The sequence below is a fragment of the Rousettus aegyptiacus genome, unplaced genomic scaffold (assembly GCF_014176215.1).
Source record: "Rousettus aegyptiacus isolate mRouAeg1 unplaced genomic scaffold, mRouAeg1.p scaffold_m13_p_12, whole genome shotgun sequence".
In the NCBI taxonomy this organism is placed as follows: domain Eukaryota; kingdom Metazoa; phylum Chordata; class Mammalia; order Chiroptera; family Pteropodidae; genus Rousettus; species Rousettus aegyptiacus.
The window spans coordinates 63,106,060-63,120,027 of record NW_023416287.1 but is presented as its reverse complement, the minus strand read 5'-3'; the positions used below and the strand labels follow the sequence as shown (position 1 = coordinate 63,120,027).

General features: G+C 31.9%; 1 non-coding gene across 1 annotated transcript; it reads left to right on the top strand.

The window, feature by feature from the left end:
* Positions 1-1,297: 1,297 nt before the first annotated feature.
* LOC118610160 lies at positions 1,298-1,404 on the top strand. Its single transcript, XR_004953815.1, has one exon. It is a non-coding gene; the product is annotated as a U6 spliceosomal RNA (small nuclear RNA).
* The last annotated feature ends 12,564 nt before the right edge of the window (positions 1,405-13,968 follow it).

The window sequence follows — 13,968 nt, the reverse complement described above, 5'->3', positions numbered from 1 at the left end:
TTGCATTAAATATGTACGGCTTCTACTATGTCAATCATGACTCAACAAAATGGTTAAAAAAATAAAAGAAATGCATAAAACTAAAGAATAAGTTTCTAAACAAAGGAAATAATCAATAAAATTAAAAGATAACCTACAGAAAAAAAGAAAATATTTACAAGATGTATATTTGATAAAGAGGTTACGTCCAAAATATATAAGAAATCAATAGCAAGAAAACAAATAATCCAATTAGTAAATGAGCAAAGAAATTGAATCAACATTTCTTTAAAAAGACATAAAAATGACCAACAGGCATATAAAAGGTATTCAACATCATTAATCATCAAGGAAATCCAAATCAAAGCTACAAGGAGCTATCACCTCACACTTGAAAGGGAAACTGTTATCAAAAAGAAAAGCAACAAAATTTTATGAGGATATGGAGAAAATGGAACCCTTGTACATTGTTCGTGGGAATGTAAATTTATGCAGCTACTATGGAAAACAATATGGAGGTTTCTCAAAAAAATAAAAATAGAACACACATGATCTATTAATACTACTGGTATATAACCATAAGAACTGATATAAAGATCTTGAAAAGATATCTACATTACCATATCCACTTAAGCATATTCACAATAGTCAAGATGGAAGCACCCTAAACATCCGTTTGCTAACGAATAAAGAAAAATATGGCATTTGCATATCATGGAATATTATTCTTCCTAAAAAAGAAGGAAATCTAGCCATTTTGACAACACGGATGATTCTGGGGCTAAATATATTCCTCCATTATTTATTGAATAATCTGCCTTATTTATTTTATTTATTTATGCCTGTATGTCTTATTACCCTATTATATTTCTATATAGTTATTAAAGTGCTTCTTATGGTCTAAAACAAGAACCGATTGCTTTATTTATTGATTGGTTGTTGCTCTAAAGTCTTTAATGATATAAGAAAAGAAATCCTGTCAGCTACGTTATGAAAAGTGTTTTCTTTTAGTTGAGCTGAACTTAATTACAGCCTTATTCTTATTATGTCAGCAGCTATCATTAGAGATTATTATATATATACAATTTACTTCTTTTTTATATAAAGCAGTACTGTTTCCTGAAAGAATCTATAACTTAAGTTTTCCAGAAACATTTATTTCTATTAAACTGCATCAAAGATTTTCTAATGCAATAGCTAATATAAACATTTGATAACTATGTTTTCATGTATGAAAAATTTGTCAATACAGATAGTGCATAGATAACGTAAGAGTTTAATATAGAACCTTGACAATGTTTATTATAAACTAACAGTAGTGCTTACTTTGGCAGCATGTATACTAAAATTATAATGATATAGAGAAAGTTGACATGTGTCCTGTATAATGATGACACACTAATTTGTGAAGCGTTCCACATTTAAAAAAATTAAGAGTAAATATAAGGAATATAAAAATTACTTAAAAAGAACATGAGTGTTATAATAAAAAATGAATTGGAAATGTGTGTATGTAGCTAATATAAATTTTGGTCAAAAATGTATTTTTAAACTTGGCTGAATTTATCCATAGCTGTATTCCAATGATGTCAGTAGCCATCATGAAATCGACAAATCCTGGCAAGACTCTGATCCAAATTAATGTCTTTCTTCTCTATATGGCTACACAGGGCCAAGGTGAAACAAGGTTATGTAGAAAAAATGTTAAGTGATGTAGAACTAGCAGACAGTAGTAGTTCAAAACACATCATGATCTTATAATTTGCAAAATCAGAGAATTTTCATGAACATAGTCATCCTGCGTTATTTACCTCCAGGTAATTCATATTTGATATAACCCTTAAGCTATTCTGTACATATTATGATATCTATACTTAATGCAGAATTTCAACTTTGCCTTATTTCTTGCTGAGCCTGTGTAGAATTGTTAGAAACAGATTGGTACCTATTTTGATGACAGGTATTTTTCTGCGTGTAGTAGAAACGAGATTTGGCATTTACGATGCTAGGAAATCATTCTGTAGTTGTGCTTCCTTCTCAACCCTAAGGGAAGAAAAGCAATAGTGTTGATGAGAAGGACTATTCACATAGTACATCCATAAACTCAATCACTATTTTTCTTTTGTAACAGTTTAAAGATTATTATTAGCAGTTAAATAATAGTACTGATTATTTTTGTGTCATTATCTATTTCTTATGTTCAATTATTTAATGGATGGAGATCATTTTAGCTTGATATTTTATTTTAACAGAGTTCTTGGGATGTACCATTATCTTTGTCTATGCTTGCTTGCTTTTAAAAATTTGATACGATGTAAACTCATGAACTAACACACATATCAAAAATTTAACACTGCTTGTAACATGCATCTGTGAATGTGCTCCTCCCCATCCCATATTCCCACCTCCTCTCTTTTTAGAATAACCACTATTCCAACCTATAATATAGGTTAGTATAGTAGTATATTATAGTAGGTATAGTTTTGTCACACATATATATGTAATCCTATAAATATATTGTGCTTAGGTTGACTAACTTGAGATCATATAAAAGAGTATTATAACAGTAAAACATAATGCTCTATATTTTAAGTTAAATTTCTATTGACAGTTATCTTTTCTCAAGTCTTTAAAAATTACATTTTATGTCTTCTGGTTTTTGTTGCTGTTGAGAATTCTGTGGTCTTTTTAACAGCCATTCCACTGTGGATAATTTTTTTTTCTCTACTTTGAGATTATCATCTTTGGTATTTTTTCAGTTTAGTAGTGTGTCTTGGCATAGATTTCTTTTTATTAATCTTGACTGGAATTCATTTAGTCTGTGGATCTATAATTTTATATCAGGCAAATTTTCTCCTAATATGATTTTAAGTGTTGTTTCTTCTTCGACATTTTGCCCAGTCTTTACTCCTGTACTGACAACTAGATATAAATTAGGAATATTCATTCTATTCTTTATGTCTCTTAATCTTTCTTGTTTTTTTTTTTGTTTGTTTTTTTTGTTTGTTTGTTTGTTTTTTTTTTATCTCCTGGTTTTTTTTTTATTGCTTTCAAAGTAATTTTTGACATATTTTTTAAGTTCATAAATTTTCTTTCAAATGCATTTAATCTATCCTTTAACTTGCCTGTTGAGTTTGTTTTTATTTTAATGATTATATCTTTCATTTCTAGAAATTCAATTTATTTTTCAAATTTGCCAAACATTTTTTATGACTTTTTGTTCTGTGCCTACTTTATAAGTGCACTTTTCATTTTCTTAAATGTTCTACATATCTTTTCTATACTCTATAATCTTGCCGTTCACAAATCTGCTATCCTTGCTTTTAAATCTTATTTTGTTTCTGTTGTTTATTATCACAGAGTCTTGGCTTCTAGTTTATTTGGTAATCTTCTCCTGTGATCTTAATCTTGCAGGTATATTGGGCAAACTTTTCTTCAGATATAGTTTGTTTCTAATTCTGATAGTGACCCACCCTGACCAGAACCATTCCAGTACCCTTCTGACTCAGAAGTGTCTCAAGTTCTACTTGAACACCTTGCTACTCTTCCAATAGTCATATGACTAAAGGTATCTAGGCTCAAGTCAATCCAGCAGCTTGTCTGCTCTAAAACTTTACTTCTTTGTAGTTGGCACTCTGTCTCTGAATCTCTCAGCATCATTTCCAGGTCCAGCTTTCTGATATTCCAAATCCAGGCTACTGAAGCTTTGATTCTTGGTCTCCTAACTCTACTCAGATTTATTTATTTATTTATTTTGACAGGGAGGAAGTTGAGCCCAGAGACCTCTCTTACCAGTAGTGAAGAGAACAATGGTATAGTGAATCTCATGTTGAGGAGACATCACCACTCTGATGTGAAGTGTTGGTAAGTTTTTCAGTCTTCTCTTTGAGCACATGTAATATAGAGATCTAAAGAAAGAAATGATATATAATAGATGATGATAGATAGATAGATAGATAGATAGATAGTCATAGATTTTTTTGGCACTTTACTTTTACGTTCTTCTAAGAATCCAATAAACTATTCTACCCAAGAGAGTTGTTTTACCTAGCTCAGAAGAGTATCATAGAGTTTAGAATTTAATAATGTTTCCCTAATATTCAAAATCAATTTTCATTTTCGTAATTTTATACTTATTTCTTGAAAATAATTATCCCTATAATTGTAGATAGTGATCACAATCTCTTAGAGAGTTTATATATTATATCCATTTCTTCCATTTTAATAATATTTTTTATGTTAGCTTAAGCTTTATTAAGGATTTTGTAGAATTTTCAAAATACGGTTAACTATTTACATAGCTCTTAAAAGGAGAAACACAGTGGAAAAATCAAGTCTGTGTAAAAATTGATCGGAAACATTGCACAATATATAGTAAACATGTAATGATTTTAAAAATGGAATTAGTGAACTAGGTCACTAAAAAGCTTTATAGAATATTTTTGTTTTCTTTTGGTCTCTAACTCATTAACAACTTTATTTTCAAAGAAAAAGAAATGAAATGAAACTATTGCCTGTGACTTAAAGCATTTGGAAAACACATTATAAAAAAAACTAATGATCTTCATATGCCTATATTAAAATATATTAGATGATAAATTAAATATATGTTTACTCAATTGCAGTATCTACATAAAAATGCAAATATGGTATGTAAAACTAAAATAATACTAAATTAAATAATGACTCAGTGTCTAGAGAAAAGGAAACCTATGCAAAAACTATGCTTTTTTTATTATTGAAGAAAATGTAAATTAAATTATTAATAGTTTATAAAAGAATCTAGCTAAGAGAGACTAATGTATATCGTGTTCTAAATTAAATAAAAATAATGTGTTCTATTATACTTATTGAGATAAATTCCAAAATCACTTTATATTTATGAAATATGTTTAAAAGTTTATCTTATTGAAACTTTTCTTTTTACTTCTGTAAATTTTGGTGTGAAAAGAAACGTCAGTTATAATATCATTTTTCTCTCATTATTCTATTCGATTTCCCTTATCTGTCTTTCTCTCTCTCTCTCTTCACACATGCACACACACACACACACACACACACACACAAACACACACACACACCAAATACTTATATCAGAAGAGAGGGGATAAAAGATATAATAAAATCACACCAACTTATTAACTTTTGGGTCAGCTCAGAATTAGATAACTATATATTCTTGCCACCAAGAGTTATTGATCACATTCAGACTTAGACCTCTATATGTTACATTTGACTTTAATATTTATAGAAATTATTTGCAGCTTTTTCTTCTACTCATATTTATAATATGGTAGAGAAATGGAATGAACAAAAGCAAATGCATAATGCAATCAATTTCAATGATCAGTATATTTTTAAATTTTGTGGCTTCTCTGCGACGGAGTTTTGTTTATGTACACATCATCATCTCTCTGTACTCAGAGTTCTCTTGAGTACCTCTCACTCCCCAGCCCAAGAAATACAAATAAAGTTTAATTCTTGCAAGAAAAAAAAAATAATTATTAAAGCTAATTCTCTAAAAAAACGCATCCCCAAAACAAATGTAAACTGCTCTTGTCACACTTTTAGATTATCAATATCCTACTTCTCTTCATTACAACTTCATTGACTTTCCTGTTAATTAATTATTTGAATGAGGCTTATATAGCAAATAAAAACATTATAAATTATAGAAATGAACAGTTATTGAAATATTTGAACATAATTTGAAATCCACATTGGTTAGTATAGTGAGATGTGAGAATAATAAATAGGATGACAAATTATGAAAAAATTTTCAGGAGGAAATAAATTTATGTAAATTTTTTCATTTTTATTTAGTTACAAAGAATTTTCATGCCATAGGAAGATGATGAGTTATTATGAAATCATGACTGAGCAAAGAATTTTTGTGTGGGAGAAGAAATAATGGTGACAGAGCTGGGCTAGATGAGTCAAAGCAAAGTACAACAATAACAACAATTCATATTCGTATAGTAATTTGTAGCTGGTGAAGAACTCTAGCATCTGTGATTGTATCTGAGATATAAACTTTCTTTTTACTAATTAATTTTGTTTTTATATGGGCATCGTTCTCGGAGCCCCAAGATAATTACAATAGTAATATCAAAAATCATTGATCACAGATCACCATAGAAAATATAATAATAAAAAAAATCTGAGCTGTAAACTTTTTTGATTAATAAGGTAGATGGTATCATTCTAATTTTAGATATGAAGAAACAGACAATATGATCTGTCATAACCAAGATACACAATTCAAAATTTATAGAACTGGGCCAAATGTCCAAATAGTTATGGTAAAGAATTTTATACTTTTCATGGGCACAACTATTCCTCAAAATGTAGGTGGATAGTTTAAAATTAGTGGCCTTAGGGTACTATGTCCTAGTAAGTGCAGTGAGTGCATACTTTAGAGAACTTTGACTATATTAAGGAATATAAGCATAGCAGGCAGTTGTTACTCAGCCACTCAATCTACCACAATAACAAAGATGTAACAATTCCCACCATGCTCCTCTAACCAAGTTGTAGAGTTAGCTTCCTCATCCCTTAAATACAGCTAGACTTAAAAATTCTTCATCAAGTTTTATAAAGCTTTTAAAATAGACTTGCAGAAAAAAAATTCATAAATATTATTTTATTATCTCTTTCTAGGCATTGAGGTCAGCGCTGTCTTAGATCGGGCAGTTATAACCAGGTCAGATGGCTTAAACAAAGAACCTTTTTTTTTTTTTTTTTTTTTTTGCGCTTTGCTGGAGGCTGGGAAGTCCAGCATCAAGGCTCTGGCTAATCTAATATTTGATGAGGGCTCACTTCCTTGTTCTTTGACAGTCCTATGTTTTCACATGGTGGGAGGGGTGAGGGAGCTCCCTGGGGTTTCTTTTATATGTTCACTAATCCCATTCATAAGGGTCCCACTCGCATGACATAATACATCCTGAAGGCCCACCTCCTAATACCATCACACTGGGGATTAGGCTTACATGTATGAATTTTAGGGGAACACAAACATTTTGTCTATAGGAAGCATTTTATTCATCTCTGGACACTTCTTCTTTCCATCTTAAGGACTGCAAAATACTTAACACCCAAATGTACATACAATTAGTGTTTATTATATAAATAAATGGATTATTTTTGTAACTAAAACTGCTAGTTTCCTATTCAATATTTATCCTTCCCTATCTTCTTAGTAGAAAAGATCTGATTTTGTTGTATATGCAAGTAACCACCTTAAGAAATTGTACTTCCTAGTATTCCTTGTTAATATGAGATATAGTTCTGACCATTGAGATTGAAGGGAATGAATAGCATGTGCCTAACTTCTTAAAAGGAACTCATCACAGCTAAAATGACCCTTTGACTTTTTGTTCTTCCGGTATTTCTCCCTGGAATATGGTTGTGATACAAAAGCTCCAACAGCCATCTGTCACAATAAAATGAGATGAGCATGCTAAGGACAGCTGAGCAAGAGGGCAGGAAGAAACTGGGTCTCTGAAGGTATCATGGAGCTGTAAGCTTGCCCTAAATTGCTAACCATGAAATTTTTATTGTTTGAAGAAAAATATATACTCACCTTGTTTAAGCCTCTATTATTTACTTGGGCTTTCTGTTATACATGGCTAAACTCAATGTATTATCCTCACACAGTGCACATTATCCCATTTCTGGATGACCAAACTGAGATACCTAGAGGTTAAATAATGCCATAGATCATATTTCAAGTAGGTTTCAAAGTAGAAGAGGGAACTCTGGTTTTTTTAGTTAGTTCCCCCCTCCCCTCAAGCATTTTTAGTTGTAACACAGCTATAGTGATTATGGAATAGTAAAGTTTTTGGAGGCTGATGGTTACCTTTATTTTATTTTATTTTATTTTATTTTATTTTATTTTATTTTATTTTATTATTTTATTTTTAATATATATTTGTATCTTTTGAATAAAAGCATATGTGCCTGACACTGTTTCTGCTAGTGGATCCCCAGAGAAGAAAAGCAAGTCCCCTGCCTGCATAGAATTTATATTCTAAGAAGTGGATGAGTTAATGTGCGAATACAAAACCATTGCTTTCTCATTCTGAATGACCAAAGTACTAGAGGTGATAATGACTTATTTTATTTCTCACATGTAGAACAGTAAGTGAATATGTCTATTCCCTTACGTCCTCCATCTTACTCCTGAGTAATTTGAGATGCATTGACCTGAAACGCATGTTCAAGAACACACAATCTGGGAAGAAACTTTAACATCAGATGAGAAGTTGATATTACCAAGGTCATGAAGCAAAGTCAAGCCATTAGGACTCATGTAATTGCAGGATGCATCTACTAGGCTAGCTGCAGCTGGAAGCTGCAGGGAGCAGGACTCTTACTGCTTTGCTGGGTTCATGGTGGTGAAAGGAAATTTATTTACTCTAAATAGGCTAATTGAAAACCGAAGACAGCAAAGAATGATGGTTTCAGAATGTCAGCAAACTGAAAGGTCTGCACCAAATCGTACAGAAGCAAAATGCTTTTACAGTGCTTTTACATCAGAGCAATAGATAAGTACCTGGGTCCAAAAGACAAAGCAAGGTCTAAAACAGCAGGTGGATACACAAAAGGCAGCAGCTTTTGCAACCTGTAATGCCAAATGTTTCTTTGAGATAGTGTCTCAGGACACAAAGCATCAGTCTTGGGCAAAGTTGCTCCCTTAGAAGCTGCTCTGCAAAGTCACTGCCTTTTACAAGATAGCTTTGATTGATGCTGAGTGCAAAGAAACTAATAAGAACTGAGGTTTTAAAGAGTATTTAATCCTTAATGCAGTAAGTTAACAGTTTGAATTAAGTCTGACACTTCTTTGTCATGGGCCAAGTAAGGTTTAAATAAAATATTTCTCAGCTGTTTGAAGAAAATCAATACTATTTACAGTTATAGTAAAACTTAGTTTGGATCTTAAATCTTGGCCTTCTCCTTTATTAGTTCTTATCAGTAAATCCTTTAAGACAGGCTGTATTCCTAGAAGATTGAGATCATGTAGGTGGCCATGCATTTTGAATGGAATAAGAAGTTTTCATTTTTATTTATATTTATTTATTTAACTAGTAAAACCAAGTCAGGTTTAATGTATTTTATTGATTTTCTGTCCCCCAGTTTTTAATACATGAGCCTGGTTGATTCAATGGCATTAAAGATAACTCAAACACCTCCGGCAGTTTTCTTCTCAAGTGTATTGTTTCAATTCAGATTTCTAGTTTTTGTTATACACATTTCCAAAATTACAAAGAGAATGTAAAGAATAGCACAGAATAACTAGCGAAGGCCTCATGGGGGGAAACTCGTTGTCCACATGAGAGGACACTTCCAGGAGATTTACTGCTTGTGTGATATATATTGATTGAATGTTTTGCTTACATGAAGGTTCACTTTAAAAAGAGATAGATACATTAAAGCTAAATTTTAAGCAAATTTCTCATTTTAACTCAGCACATGTGTCTTTTACATGATTATGAAAACTATTAGAACAGTTTAAATTTTAGAATGCTTTTCCTGAGACATCATTATTCTTTATGGAAAAAAGAGGTTTACAGAATCATGGAAACTTGAATGTTTGTTATATGTGGGGTATCTTCTGGTTTTTTTCATGTGTATTTCCATAATCTAGAAACAAAAATTTTGTTATACTCATTTTATATAAACATCATGGGAAATAATTATCTCTATAAGGAATCTGATATTAGTTATAAAATATATGCTTTTGTATTTGAATACTGTGTGCAGTTTGAGATTACATTTAAAAGCCAAGCTAGTCTGTATAAATTATAAAATTTACTCTTTCAAGAAAGATATTTATATTGCAGTCTTACATTTTTGCAGTTCTCGGAAATTAATAATCTTATGATAAATGTTACCTTTTATACTGAATACATTTTGACTGTAACGCAGGTGTCAGCTGAGGTCACCTTGCCCCTTGAGAAATATGTATGTGATATATACATACATTTATGTAATGTATACATGCATATATGCAATATATATGATGAATACATGCTAATTTTAATAACCCATCTTTGTCTACATATTATTTCCTTACAGGGGCACACCCAGGGAGAGAAAGTGGTTGTGGTCTACCCCCCTGATATTAACATTGTCTTTTAGATAATTAAAAAAATAATGAAACCATATGCCAACAATTCTAAATAATGTTAATGATAAAATTCTCCTTCTTGAAAATAACTTTGTTGATCAAAGTAATACCAAATTGCTACAGTTACTGAATTTTAATTACATACATATGTATCTGTGTGTGCATGTGGGTGTGTGCATGTTTCAAATTAGCAGTTTATTACTTATTCTCTAAATTTAAGTATCTGCTGCTTCATTTCCTTTATTTATTCCCTCTACTACATAACCAGATATGGAACATCAACCCATTTTTTATGATTTTCTAACAACAACAACAACAAAAATTCATGCAAGTATTTCTGTGTGACCTTATCTACTGAAGAGTTTGCCCCTGGTGATTATAGTGGACAGTGGTATTTACATGGTGGAACCACTCAACCCCTTCTCTATAACCTCAAGTTCTTGTCCATATCCCCAAGCTCTTGTCCATATCCCCATATTCATAAGCCTTCAAGAAGTTTTTAAGCTTCTTGAAAACTCAATTCTGTTCGCTTTAACATACAAAGAAGTTTAATTCTCTGCTCCTGATTCTACCTTGCCATAAAAGAGATTCAATAATATGTTCTGCTTGACAACAGAAAAAATATCTACTAAAGTTTCCACCATTTAGCAGCACAGAAACAGAAGCAGTTTTGGTATTTGAAAAACAGACAGTATTTCCAACTCAAAAGTGCTATACTAATTCTCTGAGATGGTACAAGTGACCACTGCCAATTTAGATTTTAATAATATTTTTATTCCATTATATAACAATTTAAAAGAGATTTAATATTTATAGAGTGAATTTCAGGTTACTTAGGCTTTGAGAATCATTAAAAATTTGGAGATATCAATATGGCTTTATTAGATGATTCATGGATAGGGCAACATCTCATCTAGCAAGCAGAGAGATACTCCCAGGGGTTATTCAAAATAAAAGGTTTTATTGAAAGGAAGATAGAACAAGGTACTTATCAGCAAGGAAAAATGAAAGTTCATTGAGGGAAGTAAGAGCTCAAGTGACAGTGGCTTCACGTTGGCTGAGCTGTGCTGTTTTCTTTGGTGGCTCTTATTGCTGGGCAAGAAAAACTCTTCCCTTCTTCAGCTGGAGCAGGAAAGTAATTGCACTTCCCATTTGGCAGTGCAAGGTACATCTCTTCCTGTGAGGATCTGTAACTGAATTAACTATAGTTGTAATTGATGGCTGGGGTAATTGACAATGAGTGGTAGAGCCTGCGAGCTTCCTTTACAGGGCTTCCGGAAGCCAATTTTAGTTGAAGTTTCCTTTATTAATTTTCATAGAATAAAGTTGGCTTTGACAAATATTATTTAACTTTCTAATTTTAGTCTTATTACCTGTAAAAAAGGAAGCACTTTTCAGAATTCCTTTTAAGAATTAATACTGATGTTGAGGAATGTTGCATGGGACTTTTTATGGCTGTCATACTCAAGGGCACAGATCATGTTTTAAGAGTTTTATAGGTTATCAATACAGGCAATCCGGTAGTGATAACAATAACAAATACGACATCAAATGAACATTTCCATGCTTTTGACTAACTGCTGTATACTCAATTGATCTTGGCCATTCCAAATTTCCTAGTAAATGAAACTACCATCCTTTGACTTGTTCAAGCCCCCAAACATTTATTCTTTTATATTTCTCACCCTTACATACAATCTTTCAGTGCATCCCATCAACTCTAAGCCACTATCACCCTTCATCAGGACTATAGCAGTAACGTCATAATAGTTTTTCTGCTTTCATTTTTCCCTATACAGCCCATTTTTCTACATAGCAGACAGAGTGAACTTTTAAAAATGCCAATTAAATCATGTTACTGACCTGTTTTAACCTTCCAATGGCTTCAGAGTGTATCACTGAAATATATTTATCTTATCTATAAAATTTATTTTTCTCATCTGAGTTACCCAGCCACAGCCTGCTTGTCCCACCATCTTTGTCACTTCTCTTGCTCCCACTGCAGTTTGCAGCCAGGCCTCGTTCTGTTTTCCCTAAATTCCACATTCGTTTTTACATCAGGGGCTTGGCATTTACTCTTTCTTCTTGCCAAGAAAACTCTGGCCCAAGCTTCACACTGCTGGCTCTTGTCAGAAGTCACCTCTTCAATGCCACCTGCTCATGAACGCTTCCTGGAGTATTATCACAAGTGCTCATTTGTTGCTTTTACTCTGTTATAGCTCTTTAGTGTCAAAATCACCTCTCAGGTGACATCGGATCTTCTTTGGTATATGCCCTGGAGCAGATTATGATTTGCGTACAATATCATTTTGTATGATTGTATATAGGTGCTGGTTTGAAATAAACAAAAACATAATTCATTATAATGAAGAATTTCTCCCAAGGTCTGCTTCACTGTATAAGAAAATCTGTCACATGTATATTTTATGTAGGACATTCTGTTGGCAAAGAGCTAGAAATTCAGGATAACTCTTTTGAGGAAACTCAAATTATATATATTCAAATATGCATACTTATACATACACAAAAATACAAAATTATGAGTGTATAGTTTGGTCAATTTTTACTGATGTAACACATCTATGAACCAACACCCATAGTAAGAAATATCATTGCTGGCATCTAAGTAGTCATGTTTATTTCCAGTTTCAGGTAATATTACCTATCTCTTTTGCTCCAAGGGTAAAAAAAGTCATTATCCTGACTTTTAAGAGGTTAGATTAGTTTTTCCTGGTTTTGAATTTTTTATAAACAGAATCATACTGTTGCACTCCTTTGTCTATAGCTTTGTTCCCCTCAATATTACGTTTTTCAATAATATTGATTTGTCCATGTAGCTGTGTATAGTTATAGATTTTTTTTTTGGGGGGGAGTGTTTAAACTATAGTATTCCACTAATTGAATAGAACAAATGTATTTATCAATTTGGGTCATTTTCAGCACTTTTGGCTATTAAGAATAGGCTGCTTTGGACATCTTGTACATGTCATTTGGTGGCTATGTGTATTTGGTGGGTCTATGATTAGGAGTAAAATTGGCCACAGAGTGTACCTTGTTCACCTTAATCTAATACTAACAAATAGTTTTTCAAAGTAACTGTATGAAATTTTACTCCCAACAGAAGTGTAGCTCTCTTGAAATATTTTTTTTTTCACTTTTTATATAGTATGATGTCAGCACAGAATACATTAAATTAATTAAGGTCATCCTCTCTGAGTTACGTTTATTCTGCCAAACCAACCAGCAAGAACATAAAAACAGTAGACTATTTCTTGCTTTTCTGAAGCCATTTCTAGGGCAATGCTGGTTTCAAAACAATATAAATCTCTAAACATGATAAATGGGTGGAATCGTGAGATAGGCAGAATGATATGTGAAAAGAATATAAGGCCTTGTTGTTAAAAGGCTTATGTTCGAATTTTCACTTCTTCCTTTACTGGTTCTGGGTTGTTCAATTCATTCAATCTATTTTCTGTTTTTTCACCCATAAAATGAAAATTAAAGAAAAAATTTTATATAAGGATGTTTCTGTGAGGCCTTAATTAAGCAATATGTGGAATTCTCTTTCTTTAATAAGATGTAGAATAATCCCTATTGCAGCCAAAAAAGGTTCATAAAAAGGAAAAGAATGACTGTTATACTTTAACACTTATATATGCCTCTATAACATTCTTTTCTCTATTCCATTTCAAAAACGCATGAATTGTGTTGGGATATCCATGTGATTCTTTAGAGACTGATTCTACTCATTGTCTTATGAGTACAGTCGCAATACTTAGGCTTTTTCAGTTCATGCTCGTCATATCTCTGGCCACAGGGATTATTTTAGCAGCGAGTATTTCAATCAGTATGAATCTCAG